Raw genomic sequence first — 16183 nt, 5'->3', positions numbered from 1 at the left:
CATCATTGACCTCATCCTATAAAAATCCTCAAACAATCCCAAAGGTAGAAAATATTTATTATATAGATTAGAATTATGAAATTGTTTTTTATAGATATTATCGACAACTCCTTCTGAATTTTCTAAAAGGCATGTAGTTTCAAATCCCTTTAATAACAGTACCATTCTCATTTTTATAAATCTAATCAATTTATCAATAACCTAGATGCCAATTTGAAAATCTCTCTACCGATTGATAATATTTTGGTATCTGAACCATTTATAAACAAAAAATCTACAGATGTAAGTTTAATAGTAATTTTATTTTTTAAATTTAAAAAATATTTAAGCATTATTTTGATAACGATCGTGATGATTTATCAATAGTTTCATGCCAAACAGAAACTTCTAACTCGGTAATATAGGAAATCTTATTAAGTTATAATATTTAAATATTTAGAAATTATCTACCAATCAAATATCAAGCCCCTTTCAAATAGCCTCACTTATTGGACCTGATAAGAGTGTAAGTACTATAAATATTAATATTAAATATATCATTTTATATTTTCTAAAAATCAGAACGCAATACCTAGCATTGATACTTTAATAGAGAGGAATGCTATAGAAAATTGGCGAGGTCTTATTAATAAATCGCGGGGTAGGAGCTATATGGATCCCAATATCGATTGGCATTATATTAGCAGGGATGCAAAAGAAGACCACTATCCAATTCGCCTTCTCAAAAATGGGAATTTATGTGGATCGGTAAGTTATGAAGGAAAAAAATACATGACGACGAATACATGTGCTATAGACGCCTTTATTCAACTACTAACATCAGCCAATATAGATAGCCCTGCTTACAAAAACTATATGGCTCTAACATCCCCTTCTTTAACAAATATAGGGGAAAGTTTAACTCGTAAACATATTTTAAATGCATATAAACAACGCATTCACATTTTAAACAAATTATTTAAGGCAAATATTTTACCAAATAATGTTTACCATATTGCTGCTGAATCTAATATATATGTACTTATTAACAAAATAATAGCAATAGGTATGTTTGAACACACGACGGAAGAAAGTGTCGTGTGTTCTAAGGAGTCATGTTATAATATAATTTACAAAAATGGCATTTTATCATTTTCAATTGAACATATAAATAATATATCTAATTTAGAATCAATTATTAATGATTATTTAGCCCGTCCTATAGATAGAGGGCTATGTAATGTAAAAAAAATTTCAAATATTTCTTGTAACTATATATTATCTTCTACGTTACTTTTAAATCGTTATAATATATTATTAGAAATAACATTAAAAACGGGGCAATACCCTTTAATTGATATAAAAACAATACCAAATTATATCAAAATTGATCAAGTTATTTACACCCTTAGAGGTGTAATAGCTTATGAAGGCAATGAGCAAAACGATCCAAATATTTTAGGTCATTATATCGCTTATTGCCTACGTCGCAATAATGTATGGGAGGTTTTTAATAATTTAAAAGTTAAAAATTTTTTTAATATACCTAAAAAAATTCGACCGCATATATATATATATACACTATTTGATATCCTATCATTATTATATTGAAATATATTCTCAATTTAAATTTTTATTATTTTTTATAATTTGATATAGATTTTATAAAAATATGTATTAATTTATTTTATATAAAAAATTGCATAATAATTTGGTTGTATAATCATCAATAAATGATTTATTATATATAAAATTTGGATAATAAAATACATAAATATGTTATTACGCTCCGTTTTAAGAGCTTAGAATGCATTTTAGATGGTATTGTGCATATTGGATTTTTTTACTGTAAGCGTTAAAAAAAGCTAACTGGTTTGATTTATTTTATAATTTTGCTCTAAAATTGAAAATGTATACAAAATTAAATTGTATGTATAATTTATCTCATATATTAATTGATATTATATCATTTAGGAATATATTAATTTATATAATTTTAGAATATAGTAATTGATATTATATAATTTTAGAATATAGGATAAGGTTACTAAAAATTAGTAAATATTTATGAACAATGATAAAATAAATTACACCAAAGGTTATATTGAATGGGTGCCATCTGAACAGTAAAATATATTTTTTTTATCTATAAATTTAATATTATTTTAGATTGTATCTACAATCATAGCATAAGTAAATAATTTTTCAAATGTGAGACTTTGATGGAGCAATCAAAGAATCAAAACACTACTGTTGAATTATAACCTACAAATTCAAAAGAAACACCTTCAAATTAACCATCATTATATTTCTTTAATAAAACGAAATCATATATTATTGTATTTATTTTTGCAAATATATTTATTTATATATAAAATAAAGTCATATTCTTTATGATGTGTCCATTTTTAAATGCTTATTTATAAATAAGCAAACTATTTTGAATATGGGGTGGGGGTTGGGCTAACTTCACGCTATAATATAAGGTTTTAAATTTGATTTCCGAAATAAATAATGAAGATAAAGCTTAATTTGAGGCATCATTAGGAAGAGAAAAAAATTCTCTACCGTTGTACGTTAAAAAATTTTAAAAAAAATAAATGTTGAGTGTTTTAAATTTTTGGCGCCATATCTTTAACGGTCAATAGCTGGAAAACGGTAATGGTACAAATCGGTACAAATCGGGTACAAATCAATCCCGTTTTAAAAATTTGAAAAATCTCAAATTTTGAATATTGGGGGGGCTAACTTCACGCTATAATATAAGGTTTTAAATTTGATTTCCGAAATAAATAATGAAGATAAAGCTTAATTTGAGGCATTATTAGGAAGAGAAAAAAATTCTCTACCGTTGTACGTTAAAAAAATTTTAAAAAAATAAATGTTGAGTGTTTTTTATTTTTGGCGCCATATTTTCAACGGTCAATAGCTGGAAAACGGTGATGGTACAAATCGAACTGAAATCGGTACAAATTATTCTCTATAGACCTATTCACTTTTTATTTTTAAGTTCAAAAGTTGGGGGGCTGTCGTGAAGTTGGCCCCCCATTTTGTTCTTTGAATATCTCAAAAACGGTGATGGTACAAATCGAACTGAAAACGGTACAAATCGGTACAAATCGGGTACTAATCACACCAACTGATAAACCATTGAAAATCAAAAATTGCGGGGCCAACTTCACGGACCTTATGTGTAAACTTACAATTTTATGTTTCTTATCATTACTTTTTGAGTTATGATGTCAATTCTCAGTTTAATCAAATTTTTTAGATTTTTAAGATTTTTGGGATTTTAAAAATATTTTATTATTTTGCATTATGTGAAAACCTACTCATATAAACATAACATGAAAAAAAATTTAAGTTTCCATCTTTGAGTTATGATGTCAATTCTTAGTTTAGTCAAAATTTTTAAGATTTTTGGGATTTTAAAAATATTTTATTTTTTGACTCATTTTGTGTAAACTACTCATATAAACATAAAATGAAAAAAATTTTAAGTTTACATCATTATTTTTTGAGTTACGATATCAATTCTCAGTTTAGTCAAAAAATTTTAGATTTTTGGGATTTTAAAAATATTTTATTTTTTTGACTCATTATGTGTAAACTTACTCATATGAATATTAAAAAAAAATTTTATGTTTCCATCATTATTTTTTGATTATGCTGTCAATTCTCGGTTTAGTCAAAATTTTTTAGATTTTTGGGATTTTAAAAATATTTTATTTTTTTTACTCATTATGTGTAAACCTACTCATATAAACATAAAATGAAAAAAATTTTAAGTTTCCATCATTATTTTTTGAGTTATGATGTCAATTCTCAGTTTAGAATTTTTTAGATTTTTGGGATTTTAAAAATTTATAATTTTTTGACTCATTTTGTGTAAACATACTCATATAAACATAAAATGAAAAAAATTTTAAGTTTCCATCATTATTTTTTGAGTTACGATGTCAATTCTCAGTTTAGTCCAAATTTTTAAGATTTTTGGGAATTAAAAATATTTTATTTTTTTGACTCATTTTGTGTAAACTTAGTCATATAAACATAAAATGAAAAAATTTTATCATTACTTTTTGAGTTATGATGTCAATTCTCAGTTTAGTCAAATTTTTTAGATTTTTTGGATTTTAAAAATATTTTATTATTTTGACTCATTATGTGTGAACTTAATCATATAAAGATAAAATGAAAAAAATTTTAAGTTTCCGTCATTACTTTTTGAGTTATGATGTCAATTCTCAAGTATATTCAAAATCTTTTATATTTTTGGGATTTTAAAAATATTTTATTATTTTTTACTCATTTTGTGTAAACTTACCCATATAATGATAAAATGAAAAAAATTTTAAGTTTCCGTCATTACATTTTGATTTATGATGTCAATTCTCAGTTTAGTCAAAATTTTTTAGATTTTTGGGATTTTAAAAATATTTTATTTTTTTGACTCATTATGTGTATACTCATATAAACATAAAAATAAAATTTTAAGTTTCCGTCATTACTTTTTGAGTTATGATGTCAATTCTCAGTTTAGTCAAAATTTTTTAGATTATTAGGATTTTAAAAATATTTTATTATTTTGACTCATTATGTGTAAACTTACTCATATAATGATAAAATGAAAAAAATTTGAAGTTTCCGTCATTACTTTTTGAGTTATGATGCCAATTCTCAGTTTAATCAAAATTTTTTTAGATTTTTGGATTATAAAAATATTTTCTTTTTTTGACTCATATAAACATAAAATGAAAAAATTTTTAAGTTTCCATCATTATTTTTTGAGTTATGATATCAATTCTCAGTTTAGTCAAAATATTTTAGATTTTTGGATTAAATATTTTATTTTTTTACTCATATTGTGTAAACCTACTTATATAAACATAAAATGAAAAATTTTTAAGTTTCCATCATTATTTTTTGAGTTATGATATCAATTCCCAGTTTACTCAAAATTTTTTAGATTTTTGGGATTTTTAAAATATTTATTTTTTTGACTCATAAATAAATGCATTAATTTATAGTTGTTATTGAATCGGAAAACTAGTTTATTTAGATTAAAATTTAGGGGCCCTTAAAAGGGTCGTTGGGTATTCATTGGTCTTAAAATAGACCATTGGGTGTTCTTAAAAAGTCTATCTTGTGTAAATTAGGATATGAAGAACCGTACAATTCTCTTTTTTTCTGAACTACTATTGTTTTTTAATGAATATGGTTCCGGTCAAATGTTTATTAATTTTGTTTAGATTAAATGACTTACATAATTATGTTGCACACCTGTGGCTTTAAATAATTTTTACATATTGTATAAATTAAATATAAAAACTGAAGTGGGACTCAAACAAATTTCAAAGTTTTTAAAAGTTAATAATTTTTATAAAATTAGTAAATATGTAATGTATACATTACATAAAACGGTACATTTGAAATATTATTGCACTTACATAATATTTTATTCACCATTTAATAAATGTTATTTACAGATATGGGAAAAAGTTATGAACACCGTCTCCACCTAGAGTATTTCCTCTCTCTAGAACATCCTCTCCGTCTATTGTATTTAAACCTACTAATTTTGTATGAAGAGTTAAAAAATCCAATTGAAGCTCAATCTAAAAATTTTGCCGAATATTTATATATATCACTTTCTCCGTCCAATCAGCTTTCGACATCTATAGCATTTTATCCGTCTAAAAGAGCTTTAGACATTAAAACTACCCCTATTGAAGATAGTTCTATGGCAGGGGAAGGTTTTAATAAATTTGGTAAATATTTAAAAACTGATGAATTAATGTCTCTATTTTTACATCCTATAAAAGTATTGAATTTATTACCCGGGTAAAAAATAATAAAGTTTTTGTAATTAATAATAAATTTAAAATATTAAAAAATGTTAGCAAAAAATCAGTCTTAGAGGATGATTGCGGACCCTGGACTGGAAAGCCAAGAGTATCGAATATAATTTATTTTTTAAAGAAAAGCAAATTAAAAATCATCATATTTTAGAATTACTTGAGCCTCAGCCAAATATTGACAATATGGAAATTCTTCATCGTTACTATAATGCGTTAAGAAATTGTGAAAAATGAGAGATTTCTTATTTGGTTATAACTCAAAAAATAATGACGAAAACTTAAAATTTTATTCATTTTATGTTTATATGAGTAAGTTTCACAAAATGAGTCAAAAAAATAAAATATTTTTAAAATCCCAAAAATCTAAATTTTTTTGACTAAACTGAGAATTGATATCGTAACTCAAAAAATAATGATGGAAACTTAAAATTTTTTTCATTTTATGTTTATATGAATGAGTAAGTTTACACAAAATGAGTCAAAAAATAAAATATTTTTAAAATCCCAAAAATCTAAAAATTTTTGTCTAAACTGAAAATTGACATGATAATTCAAAAAATAATGATGGAAACTTATAATTTTTTTCATTTTAAGTTAGTTTACATAAAATGAGTCAAAAAATAAAATAATTTTAAAATCCCAATAATCTAAAAAATTTTGACTAAACTGAGAATTGACATCATAACTCAAAAAATAATGATGGAAACATAAAATTTTTTTCATTTTATGTTTATATGAGTAAGTTTACACAAAATGAGTCAAAAAAATAAAATATTTTTAAAATTCCAAAAATCTAAAAAATTTTGACTAAACTTAGAATTGACATCATAACTCAAAATATAATGATGGAAACTTAAAATTTTTTTCATTTTGTTTATATGAGTGAGTTTACACAAAATGAGTCAAAAAAATAAAATATTTTTAAAATCTCAAAAATCTAAAAAATTTTGACTAAACTGAGAATTGACATCATAACTCAAAAATAAATGATGGAAACTATAAATTTTTTTCATTTTATGTTTATACAATTATACAAGTTAGTTTACACAAAATGAGTCAAAAAAATAAATATTTTTAAAATCCCAAAAATTTGACTAAACTGAGAATCGACATCATAACTCAAAAAATAAGGATGGAAACTTAAAATTTTTTTCATTTTATGTTTATATGAGTAAGTTTACACAAAATGAGTCAAAAAAATAAAATATTTTTAAAATCCCAAAAATTTAAAATTTTTTGACTAAACTGAAAATTGACATCACCAAATAAATTAATCCAATGTAAATAATTATGCTCTTATAATTCATTTTTTTTAAATTAAAAACTAAATTTTTAATATATTACGCCATCTAACGGAAATATATTTATGATTTTTAAGATTTATTATGTATGTTATATTTTCTATGTAACATATCTGTTCTATACATATTTTAAATTTATGGACTACAATTTCTTCTATATTCTATTTTATTAATTTAGATAAAATTAATAATGGATAAATTTGATTTATATAATAAAATTGATAAGCTATAAAATAAAAATAAATTTTACCTGTCAATTCTCATTTTACCTGTCCATTCTCAGTTTACCTGTCAATTCTCATTTTACCTGTCCATTATCAGTTTACCTGTCCATTCTCAGTTTACCTGTCAATTCTCAGTTTAGTTACACCGCTATTAGATATGACAGGTAAGATGATAGGTGCGAAATAAAATGTCAATTAGATGATTATTTTTTCATATATATAAAAATAAGATAGCCTTAGTCAGGGCCGTAGCCAGGAATTTTGGGGTCAACTGCTTACTTAGGGGAAGGGGGGGGGCAATATTTTTTTAAAATAAAACAAATAATTATGCATGATCAAATAAATCCAGCTCCACTCATATGCCATCTTGGATATGAATGGTTAGAAACTATCCCTAGCTCTAATCTAGGCCTACTACTTACCAACGAAGAACTCAGAATAGCTATAGGCCTTCGCTTAGGCTGCGATATCGTAACCCCTACGACTTGTGTCCTATGTGAATCTCACATTGATAGTCTAGGACACCACCCCCTACACTGTCGTTTCTCAAAAGGCAGACTTCCTAGAAATTATGCCATTAATTCAATAATCAATAGAACGCTGAGATATACAAATACTCCATCCACACTGGAACCTACAGGTCTTAGCTCCGATAATCAAACCAGACCGGATGGTTTGACGTTAGTTCCTTGGAACCAAGGTTTACCTCTCGCTTGGGACTATACCTGCGTTGATCGTTTTGCCAGATCTTTTTCTGCCAACTCCATCTCAAAAGCGGAGAATACAAAAACAAATAAATATTGCCACCTTAATAATATTTTATTCGCTCCGGTAGTCTCAGACACCTGTTTATCATTCAGACCCCAAGCCTTAAAATTATTCAAAACAATAGAGCAAAGGTTACGATTAATCACAGGTGATCCGAAAGAAGGTTTCTACCTCCGCCAAAGGATTTCAATCGAAATCTGCCGTTCAAACTGTATATCCATTCATGGGTCATTAAGCCCCGTGGACCACACCTAATTAGATATCCCTCTTTTTTTTTTTAAATAATTTTTTAATTTTTTTTTTCTTAATTTCCCTTCTTTTAATTATATGTTTTTATATTGATTTTTTTGTTTTTAATATATATTTTTAATTCAATAGTGTATATAAATGTTCATGTACATGTTTTAATTTTTTTTACCGAATAAAATCTATAGTATAACACGATAATTTATAGTTTTCGCTATTTTTATTAAATATTAATGTTATATGAATACAAAATATTACATAATATGAACATACAAAATAATATTTTAATATAATACGACGATTTTTATTTTTAAATTTTAACATAAATGAATTAAAGGATTTGTGTGTTAATTTTTTTCACAAGCCATCAATACTAAATTTTGCTTACTTTGATCCTTCATCAACCCACTAGTGCTCGATAGAACTCTCTTTATTATAGAAATAGATGCCACACACGGTTTTACATTATTTTAATGTTTGTTTAATTTCAACAATAGTTTATTTATATTTTTGCTTGATTTCTTTATTTGTCTAGGCTAACCCTAATCCCTCACATTTCTACAAAACATGATGAATCTATTATTAAAAATAAGCAAAGAAAATAATGACGATTAAACAAACGCCTTACCCGTTCTAGAGTTACTGGTAGACAAAATAATAAAGAACTATGCTTGAAATGAACTCATCTGGAGGTTTATTTTATTTTTTTTGTCTTATGTTTTATGTTTATTATATTTTCACCCAGTTCTCCAAATTATACTATCACCACTACCACAATCCCTATACCTCCGCCTATTTTTTAACAAATATAAACATTTAATTCTGTACTATCATTCACTTCACTAAATGTTAATATAAATATTACTTTATCCGATTCTCTGAAAAACTTTCATGAATAATAAGAGGAATGTTCAAACTTGAATGTACAGTACGGCCAATTTCATCATTAATGGAAAAATATGCAGTAGTTCTGTCGTGGCCTTTAAAACAATACTTACGACCGTTTTATGGTTGAGTTAACATTGTCGTTCATGATTCTATTTTAGAGGGGGATAACAATGCTGACATTGACAGAAATATTTGCGTTCTTCTTTTACCAGTATCCCAAGACATAGGCATATCATCTTTATCATGACGTAATGTGTTTTGTACACTGCTTTGTTCATCCGTCATCACTTTCATCTACAACCCTAAATGATATATGCAAAGAATAAAGTTCTTTAACGATATAGCGCGAGGTTCGAGTCAGTAAAAATATATTTTATTAACTAATTTCTTTTTCTTTTCTTAAGGTATAAATACATTTTCTATAAATATAAATTAGAATACAAACGAAAAACAAAAAGTAAAATAATATAAAAAAAGTAAGGTTACGCCGTTTATAAAATAAAATTAGATTATAACAAATACTAAAAATTACATAGTAATAAATAATAATATTTGAATAATGCAACATTCTCCCTCTTCTGATAATTTCATCGGAGAAGTCATGAGAGTTTGTTGTCCAAGTGGTTTATCAATTTGGCTTGTCCCAATCGTTGGTTTGATTAATTCGATTTTGCACTTTGGTTTGTTTAATCACAATCTTGATATCCATATCGTAAATTTTATCATTTTTTATAATTAATCCAGTCGAATATTGGAATTTGGAATAAATCGGAATATATAATTTGGAATAGTTGATCAAATCAAATGTATGAATAATACGCACGAATAAAATTTTGAATTTTGGAACAATAAAATATGTAATAAGGAATGATAATTTATGGAATAAGGAATAAAATTTTAATCCAGAATAAGGAATGATAAATTATTATATTATTTTTTAGGTGTTAAGTTAATCATAGCGTTTTATACTTTTAGCGTTTTATGCGTTTTATATTTTTTGCGTTTTACATTTTTTTATTAGTAGAGTTTTAATATTTAATTAGTAGCGTTTTAATATTTAATTTATTTTTATTTATTTTCAATCTCCGAGGTTAAAATATGCAAATATTATGCACATTTCCCTATCTTAAAAAAAAATTTTAATTTCACACAATATTTTTCTAAAATAATGATGTTTAATTTTTACATAACCTTTTGTCTTCAAAAGCTTTATTTCAAAAACATTTTTATCATATTAAGTATTACTTATAAGGGTTATTTAAATCAATTCCTTTTAATTCATATGTTTTAATTACACTTTAATATATTTAAAATTAAAGTTTTATCTTCTTGTTTAGGATTTATAATGGTTTATATTTAATTATATCTAAGAATTCATTTTTAGGATTAGTTGTTAATTTACAACAATTGGTCATCATTCAAGAAAACAAAAATAATATTTCACTAAGAATTTAAATAAATAATTTTTTAAAGGCTTTTTGTGTGTTCAAATATATCCATTACGATTTTACATTTTAGTGATTTTAAAAATTTATAGCATGCCTTTATCCTGGCATAAAATTTTAATTTTTAATAACTTTTCTTCTTACGTGGATTAGAATAATAAGTAATCATCATTGGTCTCACAAAATAGAATTCATAACCTATCGTTCAACTTCCATATCAGTTCTTCCTAGGTTGTCACATTAGGTTAGGTGCTGGTTATCATATTCCAGTCCAACATCCAGAGCCGGGACACCATAAAGAAAGAAGCTTTTTGCATGAAAGAACGTACTAAGGTTTGATTCTTGGTCATCTCAGTATATTAGGCATAGGATATTAATAGCTTAGGCAGTCACAATAGATAAGATAGTCATCTCAATAGGTAGTCATCTCTATAGGTTAAGCAGTCTCTATAGGTTAGATACACAATAGGTAGTGATTTCAATAGATAAGGTAGTCATTTCAATAGGTAAAGCAGTCTCTATAGGTTAGATAGTCGTCACAACAGGTAGTCATCTTTTTCTAGTCCACCACCCAAGGAGCACCATGCAAAGAATAAAGTTCTTTAACGATATAGCGCAAGGTTCGAGTCAGTAAAAATATATTTTATTAACAGGCGCGTAACCAATGGTGGGAAAGGGGGAAATTCCCCCCCCCCATCACAAATTTGACTATTTTCATAAATATCATTTTAAGCTAATAAAAATTTTACCCCCACCCCCCAGACCCCCCCCCCCCCCACTAATCAAAATTTTACAAATATTTGAATATCAATTTTCCAACATATTATTCAAAAATATTAATAAAATGTAAAAATATTTAGTCAAAGAGATTGAAATCAAACGATAATTTATAAATAAGGCTGAGCATGAAAAAAAGTAATGTGTCGTTAGCAGCGATATCATTATTGAATTCAATTGATCAATCAGAGTTTATCATTGCTGCTAGTTGCATCAATAAATTATTTTTAGCTCACTACTTTGTAGAAATTTACAAAAACCAAATTTAGATTTGGTTCAAGTTATTGATTTGGCGGAAAATATACATGAAAAGAATGAATGTAGATAAATATTTTCATAATATTTATCTAGACGAGTTTTAAAATCTAAGTGTGGGGAAATGTGATAATGCTATATAAAATATTATTATAAGTTCATTAATTTTATATTACATTCTATTTTGATTATTATTATGATGATTTAGAATATTAATTCAATTAAAAAACCCCACATTTACAATGAAATATGAGTTTACTGATTGAATTTCTAAATTCTTTAAATTTCATTGGATAGCAGAAAGTGATGCAGAAATTGATTTATTTGGAAAATAATGACTATGATTGTGTGCAATATATAGATGTCGATGAGCACAATATCATTTTATAATGATATGTTTATAATAAAATTATTAATCTTTATATCAATATATTTTGCCCTATTTCATCTTAAATTTTAATAGATAACCCTCCAATAAATTTATCCTCCCCTAGTCTACCCCCCCCCCCCCCCCTTAAATGCTTATCCCTCATCCTCACCACTCATAACGCTGTATATAATGTCTATTTATTTAACATTTTAAAAATCGAATTTATTTTCAAAAAACTATAGTAATCAAGGAAATTTATGAATAGAATCAGAAGTGAATAAGCAATAATGTTGTGGTTAGACATAATAAATAATGAAAAACTTTATTAGATAAACATATGTACAGGAAAAGAAAGGAGGTAAAAAAAATTAACTAGCTGTTTGGGAAGTTCTATTATTTCTTTTTAAACCTTCAATCAGTCAATATTTATTAAATAATATATTTAAAATTCAGATGAAAAAAATGGTTGATGTAGACGATTTTAACCAGATTAAGAAAAAAATATCTAAACACAATCTTTATATGCTGAAAAGGTACCTAGATTATATAAAATGTATTTGATTGTTTTTCTGAATTAAAATGAATATAATATTTATTATAGGAGATGTATGAATAGGATTGAGTATTATAATAAATTAGGATAGTGACCTTCATAATTATAGAATAGACATAAATAAATTTTTTAAATATAATTAGAAAGAATATATTTTTATTAATTGAGGCTAAGGGTAATTTTAATGCTATGAGATTATAAAAGTTTAAAACAAGAATTAAATGGCTTATGGCCCAATATACACATCATCTTCAAATGGAACATCTTTTACAATCTCTTTAACAATTTCAATTTCTTTGATATCTTCTTCGATAACATCCAGTTCATTTAAAGCTCCAGGATGCATTACAACTGACTTACGCCTATGCGGATTATCATTTGATATTGATTCCTTGACTTATATATTTTAAAATATTTATAACAGGTAAAATAAATAATTTTCTCATTATAGAGTTGGGGGAGGATGTTTATATACTATAATCGGAGGTGGGGGTGGGGAAAAATCTAAGATAGAGCATGTTAAGCTAGGGTAAATAGGACTATCTCAATTTATATTAAAGCAAATGAAGTTTAAAATTTAAAAAATAACTCTCAGATAGATGATTGGGATGTACACCTATCGATGAAAAGTATTTATCATACGCCAACTCATTATATTTTATATCAAAGGTCAAGTTACCCAAATAATAAATTTTTTTAGCATTTTTTTGTCTAGAATTTTAATATTAATCATATGCATTATACATAAATAATGTATCAGATAAAGATCTAAACCCTATTCCATAATCTTTAGGGATTTTCAAATAAAATCTTTGCTGGCAAGGGTACCCATAAAAAATTTTCTAGGAGATTTATATTTTTTGAGGCTATCAATAAAGCTTAGCTTATTGCTGGAAAAGACAGTGTTATGTGCTTAATAGTATATCATATATAATTTAAATTGTTTAGCCAAGAGTCTTCGTTATTTTTGTTTTATCTTATATCATCAAACCAAATATTAGCTTATTCTTGTTAATATATTCCATTTACCTACTGTTTTTTTTATTATTTATTTTATCATTATAATATCTATTAACTTAATATTTACCTTACACACTAATTTTATTATTTCTTTTATTTTACATTATATTAACTTAATAGTTTCTTATATTGGTTGATTAACTTAAATCGATAACTTTTATAAATGATTATTTTATATTAATCGATAATAAATTGTTAAATTGAATTTTATAACATATATATGTGAAATTTGTTAGATACAGTTGTAATTTTTTATTATTAAAATAAAAATAAATAATTCTTATAACTTTTTTTAACTGTCTTACTTACTCCCTGCCCATCTTAACAATTCTATATAATTAGTTATTTGATGTCGTTTTAAAATATTATTTGTTTATTATTAGATATTTTTAGCTGCATGAAGACACATAACTGGAAAAGATACGATATCAGGATTTAAGCGATAAAATTATAGTCGAAATTTTTATTTCAACAGGGGGTATATGACCGGGGTACACCGTTTGGGTGTTTATGTATGCTGGTATTTAAGTATTATTAATTTATATAACAATGAGTTTTTAATTATAGGATTTTAATATGTAAAACAATTGTTTACTCAAAAATAAAATATATTTTTTGCAATCTTAATAAATATATTTTAATATATATATCATTTCTATTGTATCCGTAACTATCTCCAATGCTGTTATTATCACTTGAAAAATTCAAATATTTTGTAATTTTAAATTCTTGAATGTAAACATAAATATTGCAGATATCTACCGTTTGAGTATTTATTGAGATTTTTCGTTTACAAAATTCTGTCCAATTTTATATCAATTTTTATCATATAAATATAAAAACAAAAAAGATAAATACTTGGGGCGACAGTGTTGCTAAAATTTTTTGTTTTAGTGCCCACTTCATATCTTGATATTTTAGTTTGTGTAACCTCTTGTGTTGTTCCCATTCCAGCTAGTATGAGGTTTATGGGCTTTCTAGTGAGGAAAGCTATCATACCTTGGGTGTTTGATAAAGTTTAAAGTTGTAAAATATCAGAAATATATTCCCATTTGATTTGATTAAAGTTTATAAAGTAAATTTATAAATATAATATAATTATATAATATTGAATTTATATTATACTTAAAATTTTAAAAATCTCAAGTTTATATTTGGAGTAAATTGCTCTTTTAATTTTTTATCTGCACCATAGCCAGCACAAGATAAAGTCAAATCTATGAAGAAAGTTAGAATAAGACGGAAACTGTGAAAGAGGAAAAATTTTTTTTTTTTACCTATAAATGCTCAACGTACATTTTTTTATAAATCATCAATATCGCTTCTAAAACAAACTTCCAAACTCCAGCTCCCACATGAGAGAAAATTTTTTGAAAACAACCCCCCCCCCCACCCAATAGGGGGGTTTTCCCATGACATTTATTGAAGGTCTTTAGGTCCACTTATTGTATGCCACTATTTTTAATTTAGTAAAAATAATGGTTTTTCACTTTTTTTATAAAAAAAATCTTTCTAAATACTTTCAATTATAATCGTTATTTTAAAAAATTATTAACTTTTACTTATTTTCCTTTCAAATTTTATTTATAGTGTTATATTGTATACATTTTTGTAGGAGATGTGTCTAAGATGGGGTGGGTGGGGGGATTGGGATATAGGGGAAAATTTTTAAAAGCTTTAAATGTTATTTACGAAAACAGGAAAATTTTCGAAGGGGGTGAACACCCCCCCCCCCCCCCACCTGACGTCTATACCTCATAATTAAGGCTAGATATAACAAATAAACATTAGTTGTTGATAATCAACTATTATTACAACCTCAATCTAAAAATTAGTCATGAGACTGTATAAATACAATGTACTCAAGTTTCATCTGTAAATAAATGAATAAAAGTTCAATTGACAATTAAAATCAAGATAAATATTTATTAATAAATTAGAAACTTCTTACTATGTTAAACGGCCAGATTAAGAATAAATATAATATATAAGCCTTGAGATTTGGCGAATAGAAATGCATACCTTTCTGATACCTATGAACAAAATCCCCAGGCTTATATAATATTATTTTGACTAAAATTCGGGACATTTAACAACACTACCTCTTACCAGTTATTTTTATCTTTGTACAAATAGTGTTATTTTTACTTACCCTACCTCCTAGCCTACTCCTTTATGGATGCATATCCCTTAACCTTCATTCTTAGACGCTTACTCCTTATTCTCTTCAAATAAATTGGAAGTAAATGCTCCACCTCTTATGTAATCGCTGTCAAACTCAAAATATTTATAATTTTTAAATTAGAGAAATTTTATTGTAATATGATATAAACAATTTCTTGCATTTTTATCTTTCACTTTTTAGGAAACATCATAGCCTAAAACTTAATTATATCGTTCTGTGTGAATTTATTTTAATCCTGATACAAAAATAAAACATCATTAAAATATAAACCGGCTCGGAAAGAACTGTTGGAAATGTAAACGAACACGTTG

This window comes from Gordionus sp. m RMFG-2023, chromosome 3, assembly GCF_954871325.1.
Source record: "Gordionus sp. m RMFG-2023 chromosome 3, tfGorSpeb1-WG-v2, whole genome shotgun sequence".
NCBI classification, from domain to species: domain Eukaryota; kingdom Metazoa; phylum Nematomorpha; class Gordioida; order Chordodea; family Parachordodidae; genus Gordionus; species Gordionus sp. m RMFG-2023.
This window is presented reverse-complemented; position numbering follows the sequence as displayed.